At 33.5% G+C, this 14,538-nt stretch overlaps 1 pseudogene; it reads left to right on the top strand.

The window, feature by feature from the left end:
• The first annotated feature begins 8,165 nt into the window (after positions 1-8,165).
• On the top strand, positions 8,166-10,921 carry LOC120176940 (annotated as a pseudogene).
• Positions 10,922-14,538: the final 3,617 nt, after the last annotated feature.

The raw sequence follows: 14,538 nt of genomic DNA, 5'->3' as shown, positions 1-14,538 counted from the left end.
CACGGATCATCATGTCAACAATTGACACATGGATTTGTAAAATCCTTGCAGTAACAAATAGATTTAAAAACATATTAATAAAATTAACATATTAATCGTTGCAGTTATCGATTCGAATAATGAAATCATGCATATTAGCCGAAAACGATAAACTAGAACATGTATCTCGTACATATCGCATCAACCAAGAATTTAACCCAAATTCGGATCATACAAGTGGCTCTGATACCACTGTTGGGACCGTCAGCGTACCCCACGGCGCAGCGTAAATAAAACTCGAAGGTCTAACCAGCGATCCAAGTACATAAAACCGAAATCGAGAGGAAGAGATGCGAATACTTACAGCGGGTTCCTTGAAAAACAGCAAGGACAACGACAAGAAGTGGTGATCACGAACTGTTCGAATTGAAAGCCTCCATGAAAACACGTCTCGGGCTCTACTTAGTTCACACGATTGTGAGCAAAGTTTTCTTTTTCCCCAAAATCTATTTTGAGAAAACGACTGAAGTATATGTGTTTGTTAAAAAATAGTTTCGAGACCTAACACACCCTTTTATAACCATTACCCTAACATCTTAGGATTTTTAAAGCTATTTCGAATTAATAAATAAAATATTATTTAATTAATTCAGTTAAATATACATTAAATACTTATAATTTGATTTACAATCTTTAATGTTTATTTAAAACTTATTTAATTATTCTGAATTTATATATACCAAATAAAAGAGTTGTAATCTAAATTACATTCTTTTAATGCTTACTTACTATATTCGGGATAATTAAAATCATATGTATATCAAATATACATATCTTAACTCTAGATATATTTTAGTAACATACAACCAATTGTACATTTTTGCTCATTTCAATCCTAGGGTGTGACCCCGTAGGTTCTTTTAACGTTAGTAGTAATTATTAGAACAATTCTAATTTTACATACAATGAGTGACATCTAGAAATTTATCATTGTCACCTAAGTTACAATAAATTATGATTCGACATATCATCTTCGTGATTAACTCTTTTAAGTATTACATCATTTTGTCCTTTATATCTAGAATAGACACAAGTCTTAGAATAATCACACTTGTATAGCCCATCTATTGTTTCTTAATATCTAGAGTATACTATAATTAACGAATAATTTATGATATCACATATCAACTTATTCGAGCATTGTCATGCATTTCTAGTCTCACTCAATCAAGTGGCCTATGATATATTTCCTATTATGTAGGAAGGACAAATCTTATCTTAACCATATACACTCACTACATATATCGAGATATATTCAATAATAGTTTTTATAGTGTAACAAGTTATGGAGCATGTTTAATTGTATCTAAACATACAACAATATATGTTGGGATGACATTGATCTCAAGTCTGAGGATCATACATATAATCATTACCATGAGCAATGTTATGACTGTTACATAATAATCCAAGATATATGCTCATGATGGGTCAATCCAATACATTGTTCTCTAACAATATAATCATGTATAAATTCTGACATCTCTATGTCAATGACAACTCCTTGTCATCAATCAATAACATGTTAGTCTTAAGCGTATTATTATTGTCCATGCCTATAATAATACTTGACCATGGATCTTTTAATAATGTTATTATATGGACTTTATTATCTTTCAGTTTATATTAAACACATACATATAACTGAAAATAATCGTGGCAATGCCTTTATTTAATAAAATTGGTAAATAAAGGTGTTATTACAATCATCATATGATTAGTCTTTGGGCATACTCTAACAGGATCTACTTAGGTGTATTTGTACCTTCACACTTGTAATTGGGCCTTCAGGTTGTATTATTTGTAATATTGGGCCCCAAACTAGGCTTTTTAATATTATTTAATAATAATAATATTAATAATAATATATAATAGTAGTAGTATAATATGTAATTATATATATATATATAATAATAATAATAATAAGTAAGACCGGACGAAAATGAATGTCGATAGCTGCCCCTCTTTGCTTATTTTTATGTTAACAAGAATAGAGCAAAGATAAAACGACAATAAATTTTCGTCCTACTAACTTAAATCAACAATAAAAAATCCTACCCGGAGGTTTTACGGATGACCTGGAGGTTTTACGAATTACCCGGAGGATTTAATTTTCTAGAACATTAAATGAGAAACTTTTAAAATCGTTATCTCATTTTCATGCGAAAACATCCTACCCTGAGATTTTACAGATAACCCAAAGGTTTTACGAATTACTCGGAGGATTTAATTTTCTAGAACATTAAATGAGAAACTTTAAAAATAGAAATCTCATTTTCATGTGAAAACATCCTACCCTGAGGTTTTACAGATGACCTGGGGGTTTTACGACTTACCCGGAGGATTTAATTTTCTAGAACATTAAATGAGAAACTTTGAAAATTTCTATCTCATTTTCATGCAAAAACATCCTAACCTGAGGTTTTACAGATGACCCGGGGGATTTACAAATTCATGTGAAATAATTTACTGGATAAAAATTTTATTTTTGTAAAAGATGGAATGAGTAACGTTGAAAATCGCTTTCTCATTCGCTGAAACAACTTGTTGGTTGGGCATGCCCCAAAAATAATGCTTCCTCTATATGGATTGCGTTCATCTATTCTTCAGATGTTTGCCTCTCCAAGTATGACTCTTGTATTTTGGATTCTACCTTATACTCGTAAGGTATTTTTTCCCTGCATCTTCATGTGAGAAATGTATTTATGCAAATGCAATCAAATGTACCCATGAAATGCATGATGTTCTTATGAATGTAAATTGTCGGTTCAATCCTCAATTGACTCCAAAGTTTGCTCTTTTTCCACTCGATCATTCTTTTCCATTTCTGAATAACCATCTGGTCAACTTGTATCTTTGTGTCTTCTTTTATCATAAGAAGAACTGATTCATTTATGGAACTCTTTTCATATCCAAAATTATGACCTTGTTGTCCCATTTTGTTCTTGGTAACACCAGTTGTCTTTACCTGAACTTGTGTAGAAATCCGATAAAGCTTTCTATCTTTGAAAAGAGAATCTATCATCTTTACAACATGTAGATATGAATATGCTAAATTTAACAGAGATTAATCAAGATATCAGCCACGTCTGTTCTGATTTGACTCTTGAAACACATCATAAAAAGGATTTATCCTAATTCCTTTCATGTCTTCACATCTAATTAGATTTCGAACAAGGTTCATCAAATCATAACCCATTGTTCAATCTTAGTTTGCTCCACTAGTTTCTTGTTGTTAAAGTTCCAACGTTCTTTCATGGAGAGAAATCTCATCATTTCTCATTTTTAACTCTTGGAGTGTGAAGACAAACTTTGTCTTATTTCAACCACATGATCGCAACATTGGTTCAACACCATAATCATTGGTTCGTAAAACATTTGACAACACATTCATCCTTTCCTATGGTTTCTTCCTAGATTTCTTAACCATGGAACTCTTTCCATGTTGTTTGAAGCCTTTTGCATAACATGACAATGATATTTCAGTAAGAATACAAATAGGATGCTTTAACTTGTTAGTATCGTATCACGGAACATTTGACAACATATTCATCCTTTTTTTTACTCTTGTGGGGGTAATGTAATCATATGATAGACAAAACAATGATGTATGATCAACTATACTATCATTGTTTCACCATTTTCATTCTTCATACCTTTTTGTCTCAATGGAAATATTTGTTCAAATCGATGATCTTTCCATAAGATGATAAGGGCTCTGCATGCCCCAACATTTGCTTCTTGTGAGCCTTCAAAATGTTTCAGCATTGTTTCTTGTGATATGAGCCTTTAAAAATTCTCCAACATTGATGTGATCGTTCAAAATATCCTACTTGGATCATTTTTGTCTAAAATAGGCCTTCAGCATGCCCCACATATATTATTTCTGACTAAAATGGGTCTTCAGCATGCCCCAACATTCCAAGTTGTAAGGTGCACTATTAATATCCATTTGATTTGAATCTCATGATCCTTACATGGTTTAACTTTGATATTGCCCTATCGCGGGTACTCATGGCTTGATTCGTGCCAAATCTCTTGATCTTAAATGCTCTCATTCCAGTGTTACTAAACAGTAATGTTGTTAAGTAACTTGAGGGATTCTCTCCAAGTCGTCACAAACTTAAGAGATTATCAATCCTTCTGATTGATATATATGCATCTTTTAAATGAAGTAATCATGTTTTCCTTGACTGGTCACATTCTTTCCTTTTTCTAGGCTATGAGATATGTGACTTTCTTTCAAACGATGTGATCTTCTTTTTGACAGGTAATCACATATGGAATATTATAAGTCCAATTCCCCGTACTTTTGTTTTCTCAGGTAACTTGTTTTCAAGAATGTGAAATACTTTCTCATTCTAGGCTTGCTCATTATTCTTCTCAATAAGGGTAGAATGGGCATCAACTTGATTCAAGATCCTTTTCTTGTTTGAGACCATCCTGTTTAAAATATTCTTCCTCCTTTCTTATCAAAGAATGAAAGAATTTTGTAAAATACAACACCTTACAGGTTCACAATAGAATCAGGTCATAAGCATGAATTCAAAGAATATCAAAAGAATCAACAACTTTCATTATTTTAGAGTTATAGTTCTTTGGCAAGAATCAAGATTGAGAGGTTAGTTTCAGGTTGGCTTCCCTATTTTCTATGGTTACATCTTAGTGAATATGTCACTCCTCTCTCACTCTTTGTGAACATTGTCACATGTCCCACTTTCTTTGGCTTGGTATCTTTAATCGGATGCGTACAAAATGACACAATCTAGCATAACAGTTACTAGACCTTCTAGAATACCTCCATTTCAATTCTCTGAAATCTTTGATTCTATTCAAAGCAGTGTGAAAACATCGGTCCAATAATGAAATTTCTTTATGCACATGTGTGAAATAGACTATAACATGTATTTTTTTCACTTTCTTACAACAACTTCTTTTGCCATTTTGGCTAACTGAATTCAGCTTTATTGAAATTAGCCTACATTGGGCTAATTGAAACTTATCCATAAAGCCAGACTATTAACCAATTGCTCTAGAGGGACAGTTTTATTGCATATATGACTCTTACCGTTTTTTAAAAGAACCTGTTATAGTCCATGTGTTTGGTGAAATTCATAAAATCTCATCACCAAATTTCAATTCCCAAGCAAATGACTTTAAACTAGAAAAAGTTTCACCGTTGAATCTCATCAATAGAAAAATAATCTAGTTAGCTTCGCAATGTCACGAAAGATACCCCATAATGTAAACTTTTTATATGTAAATACCAAGACTTTTGTCTAATTCCATACATTGGAGAAAGCTCTCTCATATTTGTGGGAGGGCGTAATGTCGGGTATATTTCATCTAAGGTAAGGTCAGAGTTCCTTTTTTACCGGTTTTCTATCTTGATACTTTGTCAAAGATGTATAACTCTAATCATAAAGAGCTTTTAATCCAATGATATTCAAAGAATTGCAAGATTGCAAAATTATTCAATGTTTATAACCAAAAAACCAACACACTTTTATTACATTAAAAAGACAGAGAAAGGAACAAAAACATGTTCAAACAAGATGCTACAAAATAAGTCAAAGCTCCATGACTGATGAAATGATCTCTGTTTTGACCATGATGCCCCATTACTCATCCAATGTGATGACAATTGACTTAATCATACTTTGATGTGCCACTTGAATTAGTCATCCATTGTTCCACTAATTCTCGTGTCAATGTACCATTATCAACAAACATCTCTATCTCCTTTAATAGTGTCCTACAATTCCCCGTAGAATGTCCAAGTACCCCTAAGTGGAAATTATAAATACTATCTTGATCATAGCTATGAGCAGAAGGATTTGGTGGCACTTTCATTGTCTCGATGTGATGTATTGACTCTTAATCAAATGAGGGTATAGATCTAAGATAGAAATTTGGAATACCTCCAAAGTATTTCTTGATCGTGAGATTTTATTTGGTTGGTCTGAACCACTAATTACTCCTTTTCTTTTGCAATTGCGGGGACTTTGGATGTGACATTCATTCACATCATCAGTTTTTACTTTTTTTCTCGGGTGGTCTTTTGGATGTGACTTTTAAGTTTCATTTTCTTACTACATTTTCAATCAATTCTCCACTTGTCACAAGACACTTAAATCCATCATTTGAACTTGCCAGCATTAACTCATAGAAAGTAACTGAGAGGGAATCATGAAACATACATGACATTTATTCTTCTATCATAGGAAGTTGAACTTTTGCATCCATTTCTCTCCATCTTAAGGCATATTCCTTACATCCTTCATTGTCTTTCATTCTTATTTCTTGAAAATCCATACGTTTGGGAGCTAAGCTTTTAACATATCGATATTGTCCCAAAAATGCATCAGCTAAATCAACCCATTTTTTGATCTGCTCTCAGTTCAAATTATTATACCATACTATTGCTGACCCAATGAGACTATCATGGAAGGAGTGAATTAACAAATCATTATCACTTATGTAACCTTCCAATTTTTTGAAAAACATTCTCAGGTGGATTAAGGGACAACTAGTTCCAACATATTTCTCAAAATCAGGCATCCTGAATTTGTACGGAATAACCAAATCTGGAACCAAATTGAGTTCTCTTTCTTCTAGTTCTTTGTGGGAGGCATTAACGCCTTTCAAAGTTTCAATTACTTTCTCTACTTGCTTGAATTTACCCTCGTATTGTGCATAGTTAATGAGGCTATTCTTTGGTTTGAGTGGGATGCCCTAGGGTATGTTATCATTCTCGATGCATTAACCTGATAGCATTGTTGCTCTTTAACGGTCATCTCTTCATCATCAGAAGTCTTAGTTTCCATTACTTGAACCGTATAACTCAATCCCAATGTTTCATTGCTCGTATCTTGATGTAACCCGTCAAATTGTTCTCGCAACTGATCTTGTAATTCCTCATAAGATTGCCCCATTGTTTCCATGATGATAACACAGTAATATGAATGAATGTTCTCAGTTTTACTGTTACAAAACCTTTCATGAATTATTTACATGTATGTACACTACAAGAAAATATACCTTTAATGACACACGAACGATGACACACTCTAATTTATGACTTACAAAAAATGTGTGGCATAAAAAATGTCATATTTTTTAAAATCTAAACGATTTATGACTTAAAATAATGTGTGTCATATTTAATAGTCATAATCCAAAAAATTTGAAAAAACACGGAGTACAATTTTAATTGTGTGTCATCTATAAAAGTCGTATTTTAATTTTTCCACCATTAATTCCATCATTTCCCGCTCGATAACCAGTTCACGCCGTATGCTTCCCCTCATTTTTCTCTTTTTCCCTTTTTTTCTCTTTGCATTTGTTCACTGCTTTCCACATGTATTCCTCATTCTCTATTCACGATCGTCGACTCTACAGGGTAATCGAGCTCGACAATGGCCACGTCACTTTGTTGGTTCACGATCCCCAAATTTACCCCGACAGACTTCTTGAAGGTTCTCATTTGCTAGATAAGGCTAAGACTGAAGGTGGAACTGAAGATGATGGCGAATATGAATATGAATATGAATATGAAGATGATGATGGAAATAGAGATAAGGATGGAGATGAAGAATAAGAAGAGGAACTGACAATGAGAAACAGATTGAAGAGAAGGTCGTTCAGTCTAAAAAAGTTTGTCTTCTCCCTTTCTTATATTGATTGAAGTCCTGACATTAGATTGATTCATCGATTGTGAATTTGGTTGCAGGTAGCGACAGCATTGTGCATAGGATTTGGCAGCTTTTCTAGCCCTCCTGAAGCGTAGGGTCTCGCTCATTTTCTAGGTTTCGTTACTTTAAGCTCTATTCATTTTGCTCAACTGCACTAATTTCTGCTCTGCTTAATATTCGTGAGTTTTAAAAGTCTGTTTGCAAGGTTCTCAAGGGAAGCCAGTGTTTAAGGTGAGAATTTGATTAATCTTTGTTTTTTTATCTAGATAGAAAGATACACCTTTGGAGCCTTTTTCATGTTTGGTAAAGTTTACTAAAAAAACTGCGTACCTTTTATTTAATATAAGGATTGAATTTAAAGAGACGGAAAATGAAAATATGGATTCTTAAAGAAAACTTGAGACTTTTTCGTGTTTAATAGTTTTGGCAAAGATGGGTGGTATGGAAAGAGCTAAAATTTGAAATAAATTTAATACTTTTTTGTTCTAATCACGTCATTATGAGAAGTATGCCTTTTGTTTTATATGATTTCATTGCTGGTTTATATATTCTTAGTGATAACTGTTGGTTTTTTAGATTTTATTTTGACTAAGTGTGCAACAGGGTATTGTCTGAAGTCTGAACAATCTTGCTGCAGTAGAACCGGGAAAGTCTTAGATCACTGTATTGCTTGGCATTTTTTTTACTGTTGCTACTGCTATAGCTACGGCCAAGATTCAGAGGAGTAGCTTCTCTCGAAACTTTTCCACTGCAGCCCCATCTCTAGGCCCTGGACTTATGTGTGGGCCTAATGGCACGGTCTTTCTATCTTCTGGATACACGACCTTGACAGTAATGCATACACATAATTGCCTAACATTCTCTTATCACTTACTTGAGTGATGTGTTCTCTTATTCGATAGTTTTTACTTGTTATGTAGAGGTACTGGGTGGTGGGTTCCCTTTAGGAAGCCTGGTGATGATGGAAGATGCAGAAGCACCACATCACATGCTTTTGTTGAGGAATTTCATGGCTCAGGGACTTGTTCACGGTCAACCTCTTCTCTATGCTAGTCCAGATAGAGATCCAAGGGGATTTTTGGGTACTTTGCCCAATCCTGTTGTTTCCAAAGATGACAAATCCAGGGAACCTGATCCAAATCAAGTCCCTTTATCTTTGACACTTGTTTTCTTTGGTTTCTCAAGTTTGTTTGAATTATCTTGTGCTTAAATGCTCAGATTGTTAATTTTGTATTCAAAAAAATTACAGGAGAAAGGTCTGAGAATTGCTTGGCAGTATAAGAAGTATTTTAGTGAAAATCATCTCACTTTTGATGGCCAAAGAGGTAGTTTATCCCTCATTACACTCCTCACTTTTTTGTTGTTGTTTGAAAGTGCACTATTCTTAACCAATGCTCAAGCTACCATCACTTTTCTGTTGTTTGTTTGAAAGTGCTTTGTTCTTAACCAATGTCCATTCTATCACTCTTCAATTACTTATCTAAAAAATGCCCTGTTCATAATCAGTGTTCATGTTATTTTCTTTTCCAAAGTACAGGTGGTCTCTCTTTATGTGAACATGGTGCAGATGGAAAACATGAGTACTCTAATGAAATTGACTTGAGGAAGCCCCTAGAGAGGCACTTAATCAATGGCCAACGCATAGATTGTATTAGCATCCAAAATTTTTCTGACCTTTCCACTCTTCAGGATCGATGTGCAACATTTTTATCTCAGTTCCCACAGTATCATTGTTTTCCTTCTTGTTCAAATATTAATGATGTCGGAATTATTTGATCATGCTGGCATATTTGCTAGTATCTTTCAGTTCCCGCGGAATTATTTGATTTTATTATTACTTGTTATGTCATCTCCCTTATAGCTACATGAAGAATCCTATATGAAGCTCCAAAATCTTAATTTTACCTTTCTTTTATTATTACTGGTTGTATCACTATCCAATCATTTTGTGCTCCACAGTGTGCGTATTCCAACATGGTTAGTGGAAGATTTTTTAGATTTATTGAGCTATTATAAATTCATGTTTCTTTTCCTTACGAGTGCTTAAATATAAGATTTTTTTGGACCATTGAAGTTGTAGAAGTCGAGTTTTGGAACTCACTTTGATGGCATGCCATTTTTGAAGGGTCATAATATGAACTATTGCAGGAGTGGGTATGCTTAACTACTATTAGATCTCTCAAAATCATGGTACAGTCTTCGAATTCGGTAGCCATAATAACATTTCCTCATTACCTTCTTTCACCATCCTTCTGTAAAAGATGGCAGCACATGGAAGACACATTGCTTTCAGTCAAAGTAATTCAAGGTTTATTGTCAGTCTACCTCGTGCTCATCATTTGCACTTATTGGTTCCAAGTTTGTACCGACTTGTTAATATTTTGGATTCTTCCTTCAGATGAAGACAAGAAGTTGGAACTACTCCTCACTAGTTACCAAGATATAGTTGGCTTTATGAATGTGCACAAAGTGGCACGCATCAACATACAGGTTCGTAAGCATTAATCTTCATCCCAGTCTTGTACAGCATTGATGCCTTATAAATGATAAGTGATTCTTGATTAGTCTGTGGAATGTAGATAGTGTTTTTCATTTGCTTCAATTTCCAATGCTTAACCCCTCAAGTTTATTCAATATGCTTAACTGCTACTAGTACTACTATTATGCTGATATCAGATTTTAATACCCTGAAATTAATATGATAACAATAACAATGTTTCTCATTGTGTTTCTGTAATTGGTATCTTAATTTTATAATAAAATGTACCTAGTCAGTTACTGCTACTGTGATTATTTCTATATTTGTGTTTTATATTGTATGTGCTTATATTTTTTAAGGTTCCTTCGCGAATTTTGTGTTTTTTAGCCACAATTGTTAATGGTGCTTCAATTTTTCCTTGCAGATATTTGACATCATTGGTTATCTTTATCAATATCTTAAATTATTGCGTCAACTTTCCCCTCAAGAATGGATATTTAATGTTGTTTTTGATAAATAAAACTAGGAAGCTATATTTATTTCTAATTTTTGGTATTTGCTGCTGCATTCCATTAACTATTTGTTGCAGAAAATTTGCTTGTTTATCCACCAGAACATGTTATCTTTGGAGACTATGTCTATGAGTTATGGGATGAGGAGACGTAAGAAAGATTCTAGGTTTCTTCACTCCCAGAAACATGAGAATTGATGTAGTAACAAAATCCTTCATGCTAAATGGTACCATGTTATGTTCTATTTAGTCATCATATTCTTATTGTAAAATATTAGACCATGTTTCTATGTTCCAAGAGTCTAAGAACAATGACGTTCGAATTTGAAGTCATATGGCTTTCTTTGATTTGCAACTACCAGTTGGTTGGATTGTCCCTTTTACATTGTAAATTCCCACAATTATCATGTTTCTTATGTCCATGTTGATTTTGTTTAACTAAAATGTGCTTAATTTCTTTTATTTATACTGATAATTATGGGAAAGCAACTGAGTGCATATACTCTCTGACACACAATGTGTGTCATCCTCATTTATGACGAGGGCTTCAATGACACGCAATGTAAGTCATACATGCGTGTCATAAATTTATGACACACAAATGTGTGTCATCTTCATTTATGACAAGGGCTTCAATGACACGCAATGCGCGTCATAAATGCGCAACATAAATGTGTGTCATAAATGTGCATCATAAATTTATGACACAGGGTTGCGCATCATCTTAAATTTATGTCGGTGGCTTCAACGACAGGCAAATGTGTGTCATGTGCACCCATAGATGACGCACAATGCGCGTCATTAAAGGGGTTTTTTTCTACTAGTGGTAGCAATACTTAAATAAATAAATGTGATGCAAGTTCAAAAATGCAAAAATGAGAATGAAATTTGTGCAATGCAAATGTATGTATGCAAAAGGTATCATTCGAGAGTGATTATCTTAAAACAACTTTTATTGAACACAAAAGTTTTCAGTACATCCAAATAAAACTTTACATATAAGGGATAGTTTTAACTCCCAATTTCTCTATTTCCCCCAACAGCCAAACTAACTTCCTCTCATTCTTAGGTGTAGAGTTGTCAATCTTCTTTAGCTCTTGTGTAAAACCAGCACAATCAATCAATTTACGAGCCACATTGCTCACTTGGGCAGCAACTTTCTTTATGACATTATCTTTTTCTTTTCAGCTTACATGTCAATTCTTGGACTTGTAAACAATATTGTTCATTTTTCCTTGAAAGGGAATCTTTGTGGTCAATAAGTTCTTGTACAGGATCCAAAAACATCATCAATCTCTTATTTTTGGCTTTAGTGTCTTCTAGTTTAATTCAATTCCAAATTGATGGATATGATATGAATCTTTCAAGTTGATTATAACCTTATTAAACTTTTGATTTTCGGATTGACATCTTTCCAACTTGATGTCAGTTGTATCGTGCATTTCTTCTGTAACTCGTAGATCATGAAAGAACTTCTTGCCCCGATCTTTATGTTTCTTGCAATTTTTTTTTAGTTTGGTGACCCCTATTATCCACTCTTCCGGGGTATTTCCTAAACCAACCTTTTGAAAGACTTGGTTGATCCTTTGGAAATCCTCACGCATGGTTTCCATCTCTGCACTCAATTTATCATTTTCATTCTTCAAATAACGTATTTGAGCCTCATTCTTCAGCAGATCTTCATCTTTCTGGATGCCTTCACTGATACTCTTACCTTTGAATACCTTTGGTATCAACCTGACAGGATAATTAGTGACCAAAATAGGTCGATCTTTTACCTCGTACTCTAAAATTCTATGATCCAAAAGACATTGAACTTGACGCTTGAAGGTAACGTAATTCTTAAGAGAATTTCCTTGAGTTCCAGCATGATACTCACAACGAACAAGGAGGTTGCCAAGGTTTCACATAATGTGGAGCCACTTCTCTAGCTTCTAATAGCTTCTCGTACAACTCTTTATATGGTATAGAGATATTATCAAAATGAGAACATCCTTTCATCTTGGATTGATCTTGAGTTTTTGATGTTGCGAAAAGACTCTTAAATCCTAACGAGTTCTGATTTACAGGGCTTCTCGGAAGCTTTTATAGTTGTCACTATTTCTTTAGGATCTCCTGACAATCCATTGGTACGAATGGTAACTGTGCAGAACTTTTCAGATTGGTTAGGATCAGAAGTCCCTTGCATATATGAAATTACAGGATTAGGTTTATTGAGCTCTTTCTCCTTTTGTGCAGGAGTCTCTTTTTCATTTGTCAAAATAGATATTTTATCCATCATTTTGGACATTTTCTCCTTTATCTCTCGTATCTCCTTTTTCTCTTCAACGGACATAAGATCTTTGGGCATATAGCTCTCTTCGATCCTCGGAGTTCCCTCATGATGCCCTTCATTGGTTGTGTTATAGTTTACTTGATCATGAAACCCTTTGTCCATAATGAAAATCTTTTTGATGACCACTCTCAAATCAATACCATCTGGTTATGTCATGATTATGCAATGCAAACAAAAGAAATCAATACAAACAAATTAAAGGCACAATAAAATGTATAAAAAATCATATCTATATATACATCCTATCCTCATGCTTTCTAGTTTCATGCTTTGTTTTGAAAAATAACCTAACCGCATGATTTCTAGTTCGCATGCATTTGTTTAGAAAAAAATAATAAATAAAAGACTCAACGTGCTTTTCTATGTGTACTTAATCTTACAAGACTCAATCAAGTTAGGCTCCACCTAGACTTCAGTTATATGTTTTATTATATGTTGGGTTTTGGCTCTAGAGTAAGAAGGGTCAATGAATTATCCTTTGTTGGTGTCCCCTTGGACTACCAAGCCCTCAATCCCAGTCCGTTATAAACTTTCGGATTAAGTTCAATTCGAAGGGACACACTTCCTTAAGTTCATACAGAGGTGAAAACCACACGAGGAACATAAGGTGTGACCTCAATGAATGGTCCCCTATCTCATACGGAGGTGAAAATCACACGAGGAAGTAGTTTTTTATTCGAACTAAATAGGATAAGAGCGAAGTTTTAGCTCATGTCATGAATGCAGTGCACAGTGGGTGAGGAAAAGCATAAAAAGAAATAAATTAATATATACAACATATTATTCTATTCTAATGACCCAAAATCAAATCTGTACACACATAAAAATAAAATTTAGTAAAATAAAAAAATTAAAAAAATTTATTATTTACTACAAAGACGAATAATTAATAAATTGGTGGCTGGACTCTCATTTTTTAAAAACATTCCCCGGCAGAGTCGCAAAGCTGTCGAGACGTTTCTCTGCCCTGGCGATGGAGAGTGCAAATAGTATACCCCGAACGGTGTAACTAGTCTCGAAAAAATAAGTTCTTATCCTCTATGAATCAGATGAAACACCAAATTGTAGAGTCGCCACCAATCTTTTTATTCGATGAGATTGGTCACCAAAGTGTCATATTATTTTAATAAAAATTCCTAAGAATATTATTAAAATAATACAACTTGGGTCTGCTTACCAGAAAAATGAGTTCGGAAGTCGGTTACGTATGGGGAAGGATTAGCACCCCCATAACGCACAAATTGGTACCGATATTTACTAATTAAATGTCTTTGCAGTAACTTATAAATTTGTTTTCTAAATTTAAATTTATTGATAACTTAATATAAATAATTACTAAATAATATTAATCCTAATATAATATAAAACATTATAATTATATTGATTATAAATTATTTATGATTAATCCTAAAGTATAAATACTAGTAATAATTAATCATATAATAATATTAATTATTGATTAAAACATAAAATATTAAAA

Source organism: Hibiscus syriacus, unplaced genomic scaffold (assembly GCF_006381635.1).
Source record: "Hibiscus syriacus cultivar Baekdansim isolate YM2019G1 unplaced genomic scaffold, ASM638163v2 tig00112261_pilon, whole genome shotgun sequence".
Lineage (NCBI taxonomy): Eukaryota > Viridiplantae > Streptophyta > Magnoliopsida > Malvales > Malvaceae > Hibiscus > Hibiscus syriacus.
The sequence above is the reverse complement of the archived record's forward strand: the minus strand, read 5'-3'. Positions and strand labels throughout refer to the sequence as shown.